We start from the raw sequence: 18,763 nt of genomic DNA on the forward strand, positions 1-18,763 counted from the left end.
AGCATTGGACCAGCATAGCCAGGATCAGAATGGCGATTCCCGCGCAGCTGAGGGCAGTGGAGAAGCTTCTTGAGCCGAAAATTATGGAGCTTCCTGGCACTGCATATACAGGTCCGCAGCTGACCGAAGACCCAAGGTACGGGAGATCCTAGGGAACCTCGCAGCTGGCCAAGACGTTGGCGGTTTATGATCGATCAGATCCTGGAGCAGCGAGAGCCATCATTGTGACGGGATCGGACTTCGAGGGGACAACCCCGAAATTGTTTTGTCCAGAAAAGTTGGTATATCTATTACCAGGCCCGGAGGTAAATCAAATTCTGACTCTGATTGTGGCAATAAAGTGGTAGACGCCGTGTGAGCCAGAGCTGTTGTTATTCGCGGGGATGAACGACCACCTACACGCAGCGGGACTACTCGAGCACTTGAGGAGTGGGGAGTCGACGCCAAAGAAAATCTGGGAGGCAATTCAGACGCTTTTTGCAGCGATGAACGAAATGCAGGAGTTGGCAGCTTCCCGATGGGGATCAAAAACAAAGGTGGTGTTTGCATCATCGCCAGGCTACGCAGGCATGCCGCCAGCTCTGCAGTTCGTGTATGCAATGTTGATCCTGATAGCAGATGGCAACGAATGGCGAATGCTAATGGCAGCACCGAATCGTGAGCTAGTGCCGGTGAACTTGAGGCTTCTGAAGTCGGAAGTGGCGGCAGCATGGGCGGATGTGTCTCAAACTCTGAGGGGCTTTTATGAGCTCGCGGACATCTTGATTGTAATGGATGAGGTCCTTTGTCTTGAGGTGTCGAATCTTGCCCGGCAGTTGAAATGTAAACCGGAGGTAGGGGAAGATCATCCCGCGATAACTCATTTGACAGCTAGCCTGTGGTTTCGGAGCATGGATTTTACGATGACGAGCTCTACCGGCAGTGCGAGAGGGCCAAATAATGAACGCAAGAATGTAGCGGCAGCCGAGAAGCAGCTGGAATCGATGGGATGTCGTTTGACGCAGGAAAGAAGGAGGTGGCCCTTCCTAACACCAAGACTGGAGTATGTGACGGACAAGACAAAGAAGAGTGCATCTCCCCTGGCTAAACAGATCTGGGAGTTTCTGGAAGAGCAGCTTGAGATCGTAGAGAAGAGAGTGAAATTACTGTGGGGAGATTTGTCACGTCAGCCAACGAGGTCCTTTACGGCGGTTTCTGGAGGGAGTATTCGAAGGTTGAGCTGAGGGCCAGGAAGACATACAAAATCTTGAGATTCTTGATTCCAGGCTGGGAGAAGAAATACATGGATAAAGTGTTTTACGAGGGGAATACCATCTTCGAGGCATTTGTGCAGGACCTCTTGAACATGCTCATCAACCTCTTACTAGCCTTTAATCTGGTATACCCCAGGTACTTATTCAACGTGGGTCCGGCTTACATGTTTAGCAGAGGTGTAGAGACCCTCAGGATCGACGGATACTTGACATTGGTACTATTGACGCATGGGAACTTGACGTCGTTTCATCGACTGATGAAGTTTAGCGAGCCCCTGTCGGTGAGAAAGGCCCACGCAAAAGTGGAGACTAAATCCTACAAATGTGCTGCTGGGCTGAAGACACTGCTGGTGGAATACCTCTTAATACAGAACCGGTAATTGACAGGTGAGGAGAGGAATCCGAAGACCAGAGAAGAGATGAGGAAGGGAAATGGAGGCATACCCATCCTAACCGACTTGTGTCTGGTGATGAGATCTGATCCCTGGGGAATGATCAGAGGACGAAGGATGTGGTGACCTGCATCACGGATCCACTTGTGACAGCGTATCGACATTCAGTGGTGCAGCACGAGAAACGACGTGCAGCACGAGAAAATATCTAGCACCTTATGGGTTGGAGGTGGTGGAGTTGCGACAGGGGGGACAAAAATTGGACGCGGCAGGGACCCTATATGTGCCCCTCACTGAACACAAAGTAACGAACCCAGCAACACCTTCACTCCTGTCACTCGGCACCCCAGGCACTTGAGATCGAAGAAGTCTTCCCGTAGAAAACAGATTCAGGGATGCATTGGAGAGAGATCAAGCTGAGTCAAGAGAGGTAGAAAGTATGGCCAAAACCCTCAGTAAAACTGGAGAAGAAATGGGGTTAGGGACTATGCCCTACGATGGAGCAGTGACCGGGAATTTCAGTCCTGGCACCACGCGTGAGCTGTTACAAGATTTGAGTGGTGATGACTGGGCGGACACGTAAGCCCCACTCTTGGGGGTCTCGCCGCAAGAATCTTGAGCTGCCTCTGGCGAGTGAACCCTTTAACATGGGGATGGTGCTCTTGAGCGATGAAGTGAGGGAAAAGAACTCCTTTGAAGGGAACTAGTGGATGTTCCTGAGTACGCTGGATGAAAATGCATGACAGGATTTCTTGAGCGACTTCAACCAGAAAGTGGAACGTAAAGTCGAGTTGGACGATTTAAAAGAGCAGTTGTGGGACACTGTGATAGGATTTGGAGAACCTGTCCTGATGGCCACTGGGATAGATGAGAAAGCGAGAGGGAAGCTGCTCGAGAACATAGTTTGCCTGAGGGAACAGAAGCAGAGTACCGAGGACAAACCATGCAAAGATAGCTCTACTCCAAATAAAAAAACTGAAAATAAGGAAACTAGTATTAAAATTGATGATAAGAGTAAAAGTGATGTTATAATTAAAGATACTATTATTCTTAAGGCTAGAGAAGGGGGAGGCAAGAGTCGGATAAGGGGGATCTGGACAAAGAAATGGAGTCATTGATGATTGTGACTACGCCCCCGTGCAAAAGGAGTGAGGTCTAGGAGCATGAAACGGGATGTAGAACAAGCGAGTTTTCCACGGAGGCGGTTTCGGAAAAAAAACTTGGAGGAGACGGCTCCCATGGTTTTTGCAAGGTGGAAGTCGGTGGCCTAAAAAAGCAATTCAGCGGCCCGGAGGTTGGCTGAAGTGTTAGTCGAAATGGAAGCCTCGACAACTCCGGGAACGAAAGAAGTCTTCAAACCTCAGAAGGCGAATACAAAAAGGGGTTCCACCAGTGTACAGATGTGGCTAGTAGACGTTGGCAAGGATTGGATCTCGGCTCAACGCCAGAGTGCAGGGAAACAAGTGACAAATTACCCTCTTGAGAGAGGAGCAGCGAGAAACACCGCTCGCCCCTGGTGGATAGCCCTAGAAACCATGAAAGAATTAGAAAAGTGCCTCAAAAAGCTTGATCGCGGAATATCCAGGAAGCGTTGGAGTAGGGCTACCCAACAAAGAGCTGAAGTGAATAAGCTGGAGTTGGGGAACCAGCTAGAACGAACTTGGAAAGCTAGAACGAACGTCTATCAGATTTTGAGGCAGCATATTGCTCGAGACAATTCTGGACTAACTCTGGCGCAAAGGAAAGATGCCAATGTTTCTTGAAATGGATCATGTCGGTGATTCCCGACACCACCGTCCAGGCATGTAGTCAGAAAGTGACAGGAAATAAAGCAGTAGAAAGGCGAGTCTCAACCGTCATCTTGAACAGGTATCAGAGTACTGGTATCGCTAAGGGAGATGGTTCGAGGCAGTCTCTGGAGAATCATTGAAAGCTTGATGAAATACTGAGGTTCTCCCACAAGAAGTTCGGCGAGGACCATGACGTGCATCGTAACATGGCTCTGGCAGAAGATTATTCAAAGCCCACGAAGCGGGCAGAGTACCAAAACGTATCCGGTGTGATGGGGATGGCCTACAACCCTTTGTTGGATCCGAAGGCCGGGGCTGCTTATATGAATTTTGAGCTGGCGGAATTGTTCAAGTTCTGGACAGAGAAAATAGTGGAGATTGATCAGATGGTAAGGAAAAGACCGAGTCTATGTCTGCTACTTGAGAAGATGCCAGAAGTCATCAGTGTGCCCCGTTCTGATAAGAAGGTGGAATTGAGGCTGGGAGACAAAGACAACGTGTTGTCCACGAACCTGGGGACTATTTGGAAGTTTCTGAGACCATAGTGGTGCCCATATCCCCAGGCGAGTGAAAAAGAAGAAGTCACGGAGCGGGTGAGGCTATCTCCAGCAAAGGACGAATATCTGGGGAACTTGAACGTGATACATAAATTGATCCTGCCCCACCGAGGGGAACCCAAGGAAGTGACGAGCAAGCCGGATAAGTCAATAAAGAAGATGGGGCCGGGCAGTTTTCTGGATCAAGCGAGTTGAGCTCGAGAACATTCTTGTGACGGACGATCTTGTGTCCGGAGACAATCCTTTCAAAGGGAGGATCTGGCCACCTGGTTTGGTGACATCACTGAGAAGGAGAAGAGCGAAGTGCAAATAGTGGCTGAGTGTTACGTGAGCACCACCCTGAATTTGGCAATGGCGTTGGGATTCTTCTCAAGGATGTGTAGTTTACAGTCACTGCAGATGCTAGAGTTCGAGCACCATCTGGTGACGGCGTTAAGCGTGGAGTCTTGGTCTGGAGTGCTGCAGATGGTTCTGAAGCACATCAGGGGATGAAAATTCGGCCTTGAGGCAGAAATGGTGTTTCCCGTGAGCGAGGCCTACAGTCTACCGATGAATGCGAAGTCTCTGGTGGGTTCAGTCATGGCTAACCTGTGCGGAAGCCATTATCCATTACACATGGCGATGGTGGAGGCATCGAGTCAGAGGGTGCTGATTGACAAGGCTTTCTCAGTGCCCAGGTGCGTGCGCTTGGCGCGGATGTCGCCTCACTCACATGCGTTGTTGCGGAAGATGCTAGAAGCGGTGCCTGAAGATTGAAGGGAGGACTTGAGTGAGATCTGGGGGGAAGAGCTCTTGAGTATGGAAAAAGAGAATGCTTGTGACTTTGAGAGGCAGAATACGATTGGGAAGACAACGAATAACGCCCAAGCCGTGGATGAAGATGACGTAACAAACGCGAAAATGATGGAATTCGAACCTCTGCTTAAAGCTTCGGGAGAGCGCAATCTCCGGAGCATCAACATGACGCACGGGGAATGCCCAAGTCATTGTCTGGCCCAGACAGTATTTCACCCGGAGCAGTCGAGCCTCTGCTTGATATGGGATGTGGAGCAAGTTCGGTCAATAGGGCTACCGACCATCAACAGAAGGTCACTCTTTTTGTGGTGATTTCGATGCTGGCGCTGCGATGGGTTGAAGAGAACATAACAAAGTATCAGGAGTCGAAGACACCAACGGTGGAATCGATACATGCGATTGACTATAGCCGGAGGTGAGGCACGTGTGGAGTCGCATACAATTTTTCTCGTGGTTAGGGCGACATTGACATCTTGGCTGTATACATTGACGAAGAATCACATGAAGAAACATCAAAAAAATATATTGACAGTTCCTGGCCGAGATCGGGCCGGAGGCCTTCAAGAGATCTCTGCTAACCAATCGCAATGCAAAACCACGGGTTGGAAAAGGGTTGGTAAAGTGTCTAGAGATAATACCAATGCGAGGGAATCGATATTGGAGGAGGACTTGGCGAAAATTGTGAGCTGGAGCTTGCACAATTCTTTTTGTTTGAACAGGGAATCTAAAGCGAAGAGTCTACCGAACCGAGCGAAGTGATTGGAAGAGCAAAGGGAATGAATGCGAGCCGCCTACGAACAGCTGAAAGCATGGGAAGAAATCGTGATCAGTTCCGAGGTGGGAGGAGAATTATCGAGGCAAAGTGTGAACTCAGATGGGCACGGAAAAGAAATTTTAACATACAAAATATTGTTAATATACTATAATTACTATACAAATCAAAATGCTGCACGATATTTTTCTGATTGGATAGAAAAAATTTTCTCTTAATGAATAGCTTATAAAGCTGAAATTCAGGGTGCAGGTGTATGCAGATTTGGATTGCTGTTTAGCGATAATGTTATAATTTTGCATGGCTGTGAATTTTGGGGTGTAGATCAAGTTAAATCTGCTGCAAACTTGTGTAAATGACTACTGGCACTGTATCTTGAGACGCACTCAACAATTTGGGGGCTCACTGACAGACGAAGACACGCAATGAGGACATCGATTTTGTCCGGGGAGTATGTGCCAATCGGTCAAATTTGGAAGTTTGACCTTGAGCTGAACGTTTAATCTTGATTTTGGGGAGAAAATTTTGTTTTCTTCAAAATTTCGAATTGAACCTGTCATGCACAAGTTCCTCGCGACAACTGAAATTGCTAAAAGAAATCAATCAGAAGAATCGAGTAACACTCGCGGGAAAATAGCTGAAAAATAGTGAAGTGAAATTGCTATTCGCAATTTTACTATAAGCCAAACGAGAGTAGAGCTCTCTTGTTCCTGGCAGAGAATCAGGAGTGACGGAGAACAGACAGAAGGAGCGTTCGAGTGGACCAGAGTAAACCTTGTTGGAAAAGTGGACAGCTGAAGCTGCCCAATTGTCCAAACAGAAAACTTATTGCTTGAGTTAAAACTTATCCCTTACAAACTTGAGTTATTTTTAATTACCCTAAATCAATTCTAGAGTTGCTTTACAATTTAGTTACTCAATTCTAAAGGTCGTGTCGGTATGTGAGTGCTCAATTTAATTTTCTTGTGCGTTCTATGTTGTTTTGATGAGTTAAGGTGAGTTTTTAGGTTGATCGATCTGAAATGGATCAAAGGTCCACTGTCCAATAAACGTTAACGGTATACTTAAGGTTCCGACCCTGTTTTTAACGGCGTTCGCGTGTTTTTGGGTATTTTGAGACCTGATCATGAGGGTGACATACTTCTAGAGTGGGTGTTTTTTGGTAGTAGCTTTTAAGCTGCAACACGGTAGGTAGTCTCATGTCGAAAATGAACCGAATTGGCTCCGACCGCTTGAGGTAGATAAACACAAAAGATAGTGTCCTTGACTCATGAGCCAATGGTTACAGGGCCTATTTTAATTAATCTTATTTGTGAATTTGCGACTGTTACATAGTAGGCACAATCATGAGGAACGACATCTAGAGTTTCATTGGGAACATACTTGTCAAGTGCTTTTTCGAACACATAATTCATTGCTTCAGTGCCACTGTCAACATTTTCAATTTCGGGTCTTGAACAGTTTGAGAACAGGAAACTCATCAGCACTAATAGATGCCCTTTTGCGAAATTTAATAGTTTTTCTAAAACACTTTCGATAGGAACAAGCAACTTTCAAGGGTTTTGCAGAATGATCTGAAGGAATGGAATGATCACGTAGAAAATCAACTAAATTCAGCGATTGATTCAATAAGACTAGATCAAGTGTTTGCCCACTTTTGTGTGTCAGGAAGTTAACATGTTGTTTCAACTCAAACTCGTCAATGAGAGACTAAAACTGGACATATTTGTTACAACTGGTATCGTCAGTTTGAATGCTGAAATCTCCGAGAAGTACAAATTTTTGATACGTTAGATGAAGCTCAGAAAAAAATTTTGAGATTATTTCCATCAAAACAAAAATCAGCAGCAGGGGTCGATAAACAAAAAGCCATCAAACTTTACAATCATTCACAGTGGTTGAAAACATAACATTGTCCATGTGTAAAGAATCACTAGACTATATTATCTGAATACTTAGTGTGGTACGCATAGTTATACATAGGTCACCGCCACGTGTATGCGACCTTGGAAAACTGAAGTATGAATAACCAGGTGGACAACATTGAACGAAAAATTAGTCGTCAGTAGCGATTGAAACAACCCATGACACTGAGATTATAGCAATGTCGATTTCATATAAGAAAATTAAAATGTTAATTCAAACGTTTTCGCACATCAGGATTATAATTTTTCACAATATTTACAAAACAATCAAAGATCTCAAAAATGAGAAGCATGTCTAAAAAGGCTCTAAAACTTTTTAACCAATCAAATTTAAACAAGTGTAATTACATAATATAATTACCTAATCGTGAATAACATTTTCCTGTAAATTTCAGAGTTTTTTTAGTTTTTTGTTCTTACATGGTTATAAAGTTTCGATTTGGGAATGTTGTCGATTTTGACATGTCAGTTTTTTAACTTTTAGCCATGTTATACATTGACTATAATTTTAGTGTTAATTCCCGGCTCCTGAATTCATCGCGTGTGTTGATTTTTGGCCTCTCCCTCCAAATATGCAAAGCGTATCGTGTCAGTAGCTTATGAGTGTTGGCTGTTTGGTCTATAATCTCTGACTTCAGCTCAGCAGTACCGCCTACATCCTTATTTTATTCTAACAAGTGTTGCCCTACTGGAGAGTCCCCTTTGCGGTGTTCTTCAACCCTCGTGGCTAAATGTCGGACTGTCTGGCCGACATAGGTGGAGTTACATCCACTACATGTAAGCTTGTACACCACTTTGGATCTCAGTTCACGAGCAAAGGAAGTTTTCAGGGATGGCAAGCATGTTTTCACTTTTCTTGCTGTAAAATTTTTTTGTTCCCCGGATATTTGCCGAACCTTTGCAGCTAACAGTTGAAATGGATTGCCTCGATATTGTATTGTAAGAGAGGGGGGGGGTGAGTCTTTCAACCATTTATCATTTCTCGGTTCTGATGCCTTCACCTCTAAATTTTTCCCCCCTCAATGATCTTGTTAAGAGTTTCAAACACTACCCTGTCAGACCAATTTTTCGGATAATGATTTTCAATCCATTGCTTCCGATTTTTTTCCAATGCCTGATCAAACTCTTCCCATTTTGAGGTACTTCTGAAAACCCTATTAACCGTCCCTTCAATAACATTTTTATGTACAGCAAAGTTGTGCAGCCTCTGAAATTTAGAATGTGGTGCCGGTATCAGTGGTTTTTTGGTACCAACCTCATGTGACCTTTTTTCCTGAATCCACGTTGACATTTAAGTCCAAAAAGGTCAAATTACCGTTACTATCATGTTCTTCTATGGTGAAATGCAAGGTTGGATGCAACTTATTGGCAGCCTCGAGAACTATCCCAGGACTACCCTTGACCGTTCTAACTATGTCGTCCACATATCTTAGAAAAACTTTAACAACATTCACAGTCCGATCTGCTTCCTGTTGTTTTTTGCAAGTCATTCAATACCATAATGTTTCAGCGATGTCTGCGTATTCGGATTCCGATATGTTACCACACCTTAAGTGGTACCAATTCAAAAAATCTTCGCATTTTACCCCTTTTGTCCAATATTTCACCTTTTTCTGACATCTAGGGCACACTTCCTTCTTACCCTCATTTAGCACACTCAATTTCGGTACTCCTTTCTTTGATGCAGGTTCGTGTTCTTTGAGCAACAATTTGGCCAAAATTACTGCAAGGGAGGCGCCCATTGCTAAACCGTCTTTTTGTACATACCACAAACCATTGCATTTAAAGTGTACCTTACTCACTGCCAAATTCAGTATTTTTTTCATAGTCTTGCGAGATGTTTCCGGAGGGTTGACTTGCTCATATAATCTCCGCAGGGCTATTTCAACCGCTTCCTTGAGCGGGACCTTAGTGTACAAACTCTTTACATCAAGGGAGATTATACTCTCGCCAGAGTCCAACTCAGTTTTCTCCAAGATCTCCCTGGCCATTTGAGAGTTCGTTTCTATGTTTGCCCACTCAATTTCATCAAAGTACTTTGCCAATGTTTTATTTAGGTTGTCATATGAGCTTTCAGATAAAAAAAAAGGACGGGACAAGGTGGTGTGCCTTAGTTGTGTACTTTTGCTAATCCGTACAGCCTAGCCGGCTGCGCTCCCGTTGATTTCAACCTAGTATACAGCGCTTCGCTAATCTCGTCGTTCTTTTTCATGGCGAGTAATTTCTTTGCTTATGTCTTTTTCAATTTTCAAAATCACGCTGTCTGTCAGATTCTTCCTCTCACTAAATCGTTCTGCCTGTACATTGGCAAAGTACTTTGATGAAATTGAGGGGGCAAACATAGAAACGAACACTCAAATGGCCAGGGAGATCTTGGAGAAAACTGAGTTGGACTCTGACGAGAGTATATTTTCCCTTGATGTAAAGAGTTTGTACACCGTAGACGATGTCATTTATTTTGTCCGACAGACTCTCCGCCAAGAGAACACGCGAGTATTTTGGTACTCTCGTGAGTACTCGGACACTAAATCGTTTTGTTTGATGTTTGTACCCGTTTGTGGAGGGCCCTCTGAGGGAATTTAGAGACAGGTCTGTCAAGTGGCTTTTTGTGGGGAAGTGGGAAACTGGAATTGGCTCGAAGAGTCTGGTGGTGCACCGCTGGACCTACTGAGCTCGGGTGAGATTGTTCCTTGTTTTTGATTTTTGTATTTCGATTTTGAAATTTAAAATAATTTAATTGTCTTTTATTTTTTTTTAATTTGCTGACTTATAAAATTCCTACTAATCGCTTATCATGGGTTAGTTCAGTCCCCTAAAGTCCAGTCAAAATCCTTTTTTTAACCTTTATGCTGCGTCAAGATGAGGAAAACCAACAAATAGTGTACAAGCAAAGATTCCTTAAAACATGCAGGACTGATAAATTGGATTAAATGTGATTGTTATTCTAGTTGGTATCATATCAGTTGTGTAAATATTTCTCTTAGCAACTCTAAAAAAACCCAATGGTTTCAGTGTCTTTTATGCGTTGGTGTAAATTCTGTTATTAAAGCAACAATAGGTAATGATTTAGTGCAAGACAATTATGTTATTACAGCCATCTCAAATGTCCGAGTACTCAAGAGAGTACCAAAAGACTCGCGTGTTCACTTGGCGGAGAGTCTGTCGGACAAAACAAATGACATCATCTACAATGAACAAACTCTTTACATCAAGGGAGATTATACTCTCGTCAGAGTCCAACTCAGTTCTCTGCAATATCTCCCTGGCCATTTGAGTGTTCGTTTCTATGTTTGCCCCCTCAATTTCATCAAAGTACTTTGCCAATGTTTTATTTAGGTTGTCATATGAGCTTTCAGATAAAGAAAGGACGGGACAAGGTGGTGTGCCTTAGTTGTGTACTTTTGCTAATCCATACAGCCTAACCGGCTGCGCTCCCGTTGATCTCAACCTAGTATACAATGCATCGCTAATCTCGTCCTTCTTTTTCATGGCGAGTAATTCTTTGCTTATGTCTCTTTCAATTTTCAAAATCACGCTGTCTGTCAGATTCTTCCTCTCACTAAATCGTTCTGACTGTAATAAATATTTCAGTTTTTTCTCAAATCTCTCCTTATGACTGATTTATTTGAGGTTTGTTTCTCAGTGAAAGTTCGGTGAACAGCAACGCTTTGAAATAACCATCAGAAGCGCATGGTAGTCATTGGTTCAATGCACGAAATGAGTTTTGCAGTTCATCATTAGACAAATTGATGTTGAGTTCCGAGTTCTTGTAAAATAGTTTGAGAGCTAAGACCTTTAATAAAGTTTCATCGATGCCACAACTGACCAATTCCTAACGGTAAAGAAAGGTAAAGAAAGTCCTATCGCAAAGTCTTATTAAATAGATTTGTTATAAAATCCTTCAGAAGGCGCGCCAAAAACAGGCTCAAACATCAAACAGAACAAATCAATTTCTATTAGCCTAATTGTTGTGATAAACAGATTAAATAGATTTGTTTTGTTTGATGTTTGTGCCCGTTTGTGGAGCGCCCTCCGAGGGAATTTAGAGACAGGTCTGTCAAGTGGCTTTCTGTTGGGAAGTGGGAAACTGGAATTGGCTCGAAGAGTCGGGTGGTGCACCGCTGGACCTACTGAGCTCGGGTGAGATTGTTCCTTGTTTTTGATTTTTATATTTCGATTTTAAAATTTAAATTAATTTAATTGTCTTTTATTTTTTTTTATTTGCTGATTTATAAAATTCCCACTAATCGCTTGTCATGGGTTAGTTCAGTCCCCAAAAGTCCAGTCAAAATCCTTTTTTTAACCTTTATGCTGCGTCAAGATGAGGAAAACCAATAAAGAGTGTACAAGCAAAGATTCCTTAAAACATTCAGGACTAATAAATTGGATTAAATATCATTGTTATTCTAGTTGGTATCATATCAGTTGTGTGAATATTTCTCTTAGCAACTCTAAAAGAAAACCCAATGGTTTCAGTGTCCTAAATGCGTTGGTGTAAAATCTGTTAATAAAGCAACAATAGGTAAAGATTCAGTGCATGACAGTTATGTTATTACAGTCATCTCAAATGTCCGAGTACTCAAGAGAGTACCAAAAGACTCGCGTGTTCTCTTGGCGAAGAGTCTGTCGGACAAAATAAATGACATTGTCTACAATGTAGAAGTTGTTACAAAATGGCTGATTTTTTAACGTCCTTGTTGTTTTTTGGAGCAACCAAAAAGAAGTGGACGCAAACAGACCACAAGCATGAGCTCTTTGATAAATAAAAAAGTTAGAGCAAATGACGTGTCACTTCCAAAACCCCATCCCCAAGTTTCGAACCCGCCTCTGAGTGACCTCGAGCAGAGAATAAAGCTAATAATTAGTAATCTCGATGAAGGAAATGTAAAGGGAGGAACAAGGCTTGCTGCTTTGGATGACAAAATTGCTCCTTTTTCAACTGATAACTATCAAAAATTGTTGGCTAAGCACCCTCAGCGAGCCAAATTTGCGGCGCCAAGTCCAGAAAATTTGGATAGTTTTTTCCTAACCGATTTCGACCTATACAAAGCAAAAATGTCCTTTCCGAACGGATCATCAGCAGGTTCTGATAAAATAGTTCCTCAAATTTTTAAAGATCTTGTTATTAAGTCGATTGGCAGTGCACGACTTATTTTTTAGAAATTTCTCACTAAGCTGATAAACCTCATTGGAGATGGCAAAATACCCGAACCCTAAGACCTTTCTTTTTTGGCGCAAAGCTTATCGCCCTCATAAAGATAGACGGAGGGTTGAGACCGATTGCCGAACGACAAATTTTTTTCGGAAATGTACAGGTAGGATGCGGCACCAAACGAGGAGCAGAAATAGCTGCACACTCGTTTTGAAACCTAATTGATCGCGACGACAATCCAAAATGCAATTTTCTTTAAAAACTAGATTTTAAGAATGCCTTTAACTCTCTGAATAGAGAAACAATGCATGTTTATTCAAATCGCCCCGAATTGTATAATTACACCCATTGCGCGTATGGTAAATCTTGTTACCTTTTTACGGAAGCTCTGTCATAATGTCAGAAGACGGAACTCAGCAAGGTGATCCTGAAGCCTCAACCCTTTTTGCGGAAACAATTCATACACTACTCATACAGCTGGAGTCGAAAATTAACATCTGATATTTAGATGATGGTAATTTAGCCGACGACTATAATGTAGTACTCCGGGACTTTAACAAAATTCTGATATTGGAACAAATTTACGGCCTCAGTTTGAACAATGAGAAGTGCGAACTTTGTTTTTTGGGACCGACTATTAGTACACAGTAAAATTCAATTTTAACAAAATTTGGAAAAATATGCCCCAAAACAAACATAAAAACAAAAGAAGAACTCCTCATTTTAGGATCTCCAATAGGCGAACTTTGCCGAAAAGAATTGCTCGACGAAAAAATTGATGAGCTGGAAAAAATCTCGGATGTCATTGACAAACTAGACGCCTATAATGGTTTTCACCTCCTGAAAAATTGCTTTAGCATGCCAAAACTCCTTTTTTTTGCGTACGAGCCCTTGGTTTTTGCAAAATGATTTTTTGGAACGCTACGACAAATTACTAAGAAATTCGTTATGCAAGGTCACTAACGTTAAAATGGATTATAACCAGTTTCTACAAGCAGTTCTTCCGGCAGACAAAGGTGGCTAGGGCGATTCTTCCGCTCGTCTACTCGCTTTACTCACTTTTTTTAGCCTCAGCAGTAGGAGCGAAAGATGCCTTGAGCGAAATCTTTGGTTTGGAGCATGTGGACGGAACCTATGATGATGCGCTTAAACGGTGGTTTGAACTTAGAGAAATTGAATTGTCTCGAAAAAGAAATCCAGAAAAATTGGACAGAGCCAATTTTTGACAGTGAAATTGCAGACTTGATTTTACGACTGAAACCAACGGACGTAAAAAGATTCAACGCGTTCCAAGATAGATTCGGCTCCCATTGGTTGAACGTCATCCCGTGCAAAAATTTAAGGTTAAAACTGTCGAACCAACAACTCAGAATTGCGATAGGACTTCGATTAGGCTCAATAAGAAGCGAACGGCTTGAATGCGTGTGCGGAAAAGACTTTACCGAAGATGGTTGGCATGATCTTTCTTGCCTCAAAAGTGCAATAGATTTTCTAGGCATTCAAATCTGAATGCCCTTATAAAGCAGAGTTTATCTAATCTTCGACTCACATTCCGTCTGTTTTAGAACCACGACACCTCTACAGGACTGATCAGAAGCGACCAGACGGTTTGACGCTCGTTCCATGGGCTGTTGGTAAGCAACTCTTGTGGGATGCAACGTTAGTAGACTCCTTCGCTCCTATTAGGAATAATGCCGGGTCTGTTTGTAACCCTGGTACGGCTGCCGCTAAAGCGGAAGAGCGAAAAATGACTAGTATAAATATCTTATAGATGATGGATATCTTTTCCAACCGCTAGCTCTTGAAATTCAGGGAGCGGCCGGCCCCAGCACAGAAATTTTTTTTGAGCAAGCTGTGTAAGAACCTAAGCATATGCACTGAGGAACCCAGAGCAGGCAGCTTTTTAAAATAGAGAATCTCCCTGGCAATACAGATGGCGAACGCCGCTTGAGTACTCGGAACAATAAATGACAAAATAACTTAATTACAAGCTTGCCATGAATGGCCAAAAGTCACAACTAGTGGGTGGGGCGTTGTCGCTTCTTCGCAAAATTTTCCTCTTTGATGAAAATTAGCAATAGAATAATCCAAGTTTATCAAAAAGTTCGTCAATTTTTTTTGTCTTTGCATGAACGAGTTGAAATATTGCCCTTGGGCTCAGTAACCCCGAGGATTAGAACGTTGCAGTCCTCGGTATTTGTAGTTGCAGCTTGAACAGTTGTGGTGTTAGGTGCAGTTAATGCTTCAGTGTCTCCAGACTGGGAGTTCTCAGTAACAGTGATCTCATTTCTCTGAGTAGATAAAAAAAAAAAAATTAATTCCCTTATTAAAAATAAGGCATAATTTATATAAATAGATGAACAAAACTAGGATCTACAGAAAAAGCAACGGCACTTCAAAAACCAAGTGCATGAGTTTTCACGATTGAAGAGTTTAGAGCGCTCTAGTAAGAAGTCTTTGAGGGTACTGCGAAAACGGCGCAAAGAGGTGAAAAAGTCGATCTCCGTTGTTTTCAGCATGTAGTTCACGGCACGTGCTGTTCTGTGGGTGAAGAACGTCTCGGTTGACCATCTTCTTGCGGGTTTCACTGTCATCAACGTGCTGGATCTTGATGTCGTCATCTTAAAATAATAATACGCAGCAAAAGGGAGTTCTGAGTCGCCATTTAACATTTTGTGGAAAAGGATAAGGTCGTTAAATATAAGCGTGAAGGATATGGGAAGCCAATTCGTTAAAGAAAGTTGCTTTAAATAGGGTAAATGACCTGTAACCCAGGTAAGACATTTCCTGTTGAAATTCTCAAGCTTCCTTAACATAGTTAAAGAGGGAGACCACACAGGACTAGCATACAATAAAATACTTTTAACACAAGTATTGATGAACATGAGTTTAACAGAAAGTGGAATGTGATATGGAATAGAACGTTTGATAAAATGAAAGCTTTTATTGCTCGATAGAAGTTTTTTACTAATATGGTTTGACCAAGTAAGATCAGAGCTAACAAGCAGACCAAGGTCTTTGAGTAAATTAATAGAATGAACAGGTTTGTTGTTAACAAAAATACAATCAGGAAATTTGCCATTGAATATAATGAAATTGCACTTGTCTTTATTGATTTTAAGACCATTCTGAGTACACCAATGAGTGAAACTGTCCACATCAGACTGTAAATCACTGCAATTTGTCTTACAAATGAATTTTGAGTCATCAGCGAAAAGAAAACAGTTTGAATGATTAAATATATCAGGAAGATCGTTAATAAACAATATGAAAAGCAGAGGACCCAGTACGCTCCCTTGAGGTGCACCACTAGTAACTGGTAAAGTGGTGGAAATGCTTGTTCGAACTTTAACACATTGAAAACGGTTTGAAAGATAAGAAATCAAAAGAGCGGTAAAAATATCGTCAAAACCAAAAGCAGCAAACTTCTGTACAAGAATGTCGTGCCTGACAGAAGCGAAAGCTTTGCTAAAATCGAAATACATGGCAGCGCAAGGAATTTTGGCATCATGAGTGTGATATACTTCATCTAGATATGAGAGCATTTGCGTTATGGTGGAACGCTTCTTGCGGAATCCATGCTGAGCATTCGAAATTTTGTATCGGACTCGAGGGTAAATATAATTGAACAAAATACGCTCGAAGATGAGTGAAAGAGGAGGAAGTATGCTAACTGGCCGATAATTAGTAATATCATAAGGAGAACCAGAATTGAAAACAGGAGTGATGAGTGCAGTTTTCCAGGAATCGGGCCAAACACAAGATTGTATAATGGATAAGAAAAGGAAAGAAACAAGCGGAGAAAGAATGCTGTGACAGGATTTATAAATGAATGCAGGTATATTATCTGTAGAACGAGTCTCTTTGCATTTAGCCAGGAGCTCGCCAACAATACTGGGGGAGACATCAACTTCGGAAAGTTTGATTTCCGAATCAGCCAAACTACCACCAGCAGAAGGACTCTTTTCAGATACTTGATAAACAGAAGCGAAATATTGATTGAAAGTCTCACTAATTAAAACATCGCTCTCGACCTGTTTGAGTCCCCAAAAAAGTTTAGTAGGGACAGGTTGAGTTGATTTAAATTGGTCCAGAAACATAAAAGCATGCTTGGAAGAATTCGGCGAAAAACGTTGAATCAGCAGAGTTTTATCGAGTTCAACTGAGTTTGAGAAATCATTCTCTAATTGAGACAGATATTGGCGATTAAAACAATTCAAATTGTTCAGAGTTCTCAGTTTATTAGCAATATGAATAGAGTGAGATGAAAAATAGAACGGAAAATCTTTTCTGCGAGCCGTAATTTTACGACATGAAGAATCAAGTGCTTGACAAACAGTTTCGTTGAACTTGTCAATGAACTCATTATGACAGTTAGAATGCAAGATAGAGTATAAGGGCGATATAGCCCGACTGAAACTTTCTGAATTAAGACTACTTTTTGAGTAAGTGACAGATCGCTTTGTAGTAAAATGTGAAATTGAACTTGCAGCAAATACATGCGCAAAAACAGGAAAATGATCAGAAAAAGCAGTGGCACCTCGAAAAACTATGAATCGATGAGGATCTGAAACGCAGAGCAAGTCAAGGATATTGCCCGAAACTATGGTGCTGAAATCAACAATTTGAAGCAAGTCAAGATCATCTAGTGCTGTCAAAAATTTGTTTGAATAATCAGAAGTAGCAGTGTGTGAGCTTCAGCAGACATCAGGAAGGTTGATGTCACCGAGAACTGCGGTAACAACTCGGTCTTTCGCAACTTTGCGACCGAGACATTTTACAACCTCATCACGGTGGTTAAACATAGCCTCATCAAGCACAGAAGAATCAACTCTGAATAATGAAGTTTGAGGTGGATTGTAAATCAATAAGAAACTATAAAATGCTTTATGGAAATCAATAATGATAGAACAGCAAAAATCAGAGTAAGAAAAAGATGATAAAATACTGAGTTCCAGGCTCACACGGACAGCAATAAGCACTCCTCCATGTGCTACTGAAGTTCTGTCAATTCGCATGAGGACGTGATAGCCAGAAGCAGGGAAGATTTCGTGATTCTCTATCTCATCATAGAGCCAGGTTTCGGTGATAAACAGTAAATCAATGTTGTTAGAAAGCAGAAAGTTGCGTAGCTTGAGACGTTGAGTACTTGTTATCAAGCTTTGAGCGTTGATAAGACACAACCTCAAATCCGCTAGTCATTCGGGTAACGGAATTTCCATATTATTATGGTAAAGTTTCAGGTTTTTTATCTTGAGATCGCTCTTTGGAATGTTGTCTTTGGTGGAAACATCAGTCCTCAGTTTCAATATTTTACGCAATTTGATTTGGTCAGTAGGAGACAGAGATTTTGAAATGTAAATGGGAGATTGAAAGGATTGCAGTTTGTAAGCTTTAGATAAAACTTTGACACAGTCAAATTGGGAAGTAAATTCAACAAGTAAGGTGCGTGGGCGCGTGCTGGTAGCAATACGTTTTCCCAGGCGCTTGAAAGATCTAACTTTAACAAAAGAATCCTCACCTAGGTGATTCAAAATAGCAGTAATATGATGAATATCAGATTCAATTTGCGATTTAAAATCACCTGTTTTCGGATATACCATCAATTTTCAATTCACGAGTCCAAGTATTATCGACAGGAGAAGAAATTGCAGGAACTGTAGTAGGAATTGAAGCAACTGCGGCGTATTTTTGAGCAGAGCTCGAAACTACCAGCAATTTCAGTAAATTTCTCAGTAAGTTTATCGGTAAAATTAGATAAAATAACTTCGATCTTTGGAGTAATAACCTTATCCAAGGTGTTGTCCAAGATTTTCTGATTGATTGGTTCATTGGATTTCAGACACTCACCACAGACGTATTGAATGTTGTCAATCATGGTGATCTGTTGAACGAGTTCTGGTGATAATCCACAACACTTGTCATGCATCCACTTCCTACACGAGTAGCAGAAGATCCATCCACCAATCGTCTCAGAACATTTGTTACACACATCTTGTTCAGCAGTTGAATTTGCTCGATTCGTGCGTTTGATCGGAGCCATTTATATGAAACTATTTAATAAGTTTATCACAACAATTAGGAAAGTTTATACAATAGCTTGGAAAGCGGAAATTTTGATGGTGTC

General features: G+C 41.8%; 2 protein-coding genes across 2 annotated transcripts in view; one reads left to right on the forward strand and one right to left on the reverse strand.

The window, feature by feature from the left end:
• The window catches only part of LOC134840733 (large ribosomal subunit protein P2-like), a 167,304-nt gene extending 148,585 nt beyond the window's left edge, over positions 1-18,719 (reverse strand). Inside the window, exon 1 of the mRNA XM_063856746.1 lies at positions 18,686-18,719. The gene's annotated coding sequence lies outside the window, so the exon portion shown is untranslated. The remainder of the gene's footprint in view (positions 1-18,685) is intronic.
• LOC134840728 (uncharacterized) overlaps positions 11,363-18,763 on the forward strand; it is a 486,809-nt gene continuing 479,408 nt past the window's right edge. Inside the window, exon 1 of the mRNA XM_063856739.1 lies at positions 11,363-11,366. The gene's annotated coding sequence lies outside the window, so the exon portion shown is untranslated. The remainder of the gene's footprint in view (positions 11,367-18,763) is intronic.

Source organism: Symsagittifera roscoffensis, chromosome 2 (genome assembly GCF_963678635.1).
Source record: "Symsagittifera roscoffensis chromosome 2, txSymRosc1.1, whole genome shotgun sequence".
Classification (NCBI taxonomy): domain Eukaryota; kingdom Metazoa; phylum Xenacoelomorpha; order Acoela; family Convolutidae; genus Symsagittifera; species Symsagittifera roscoffensis.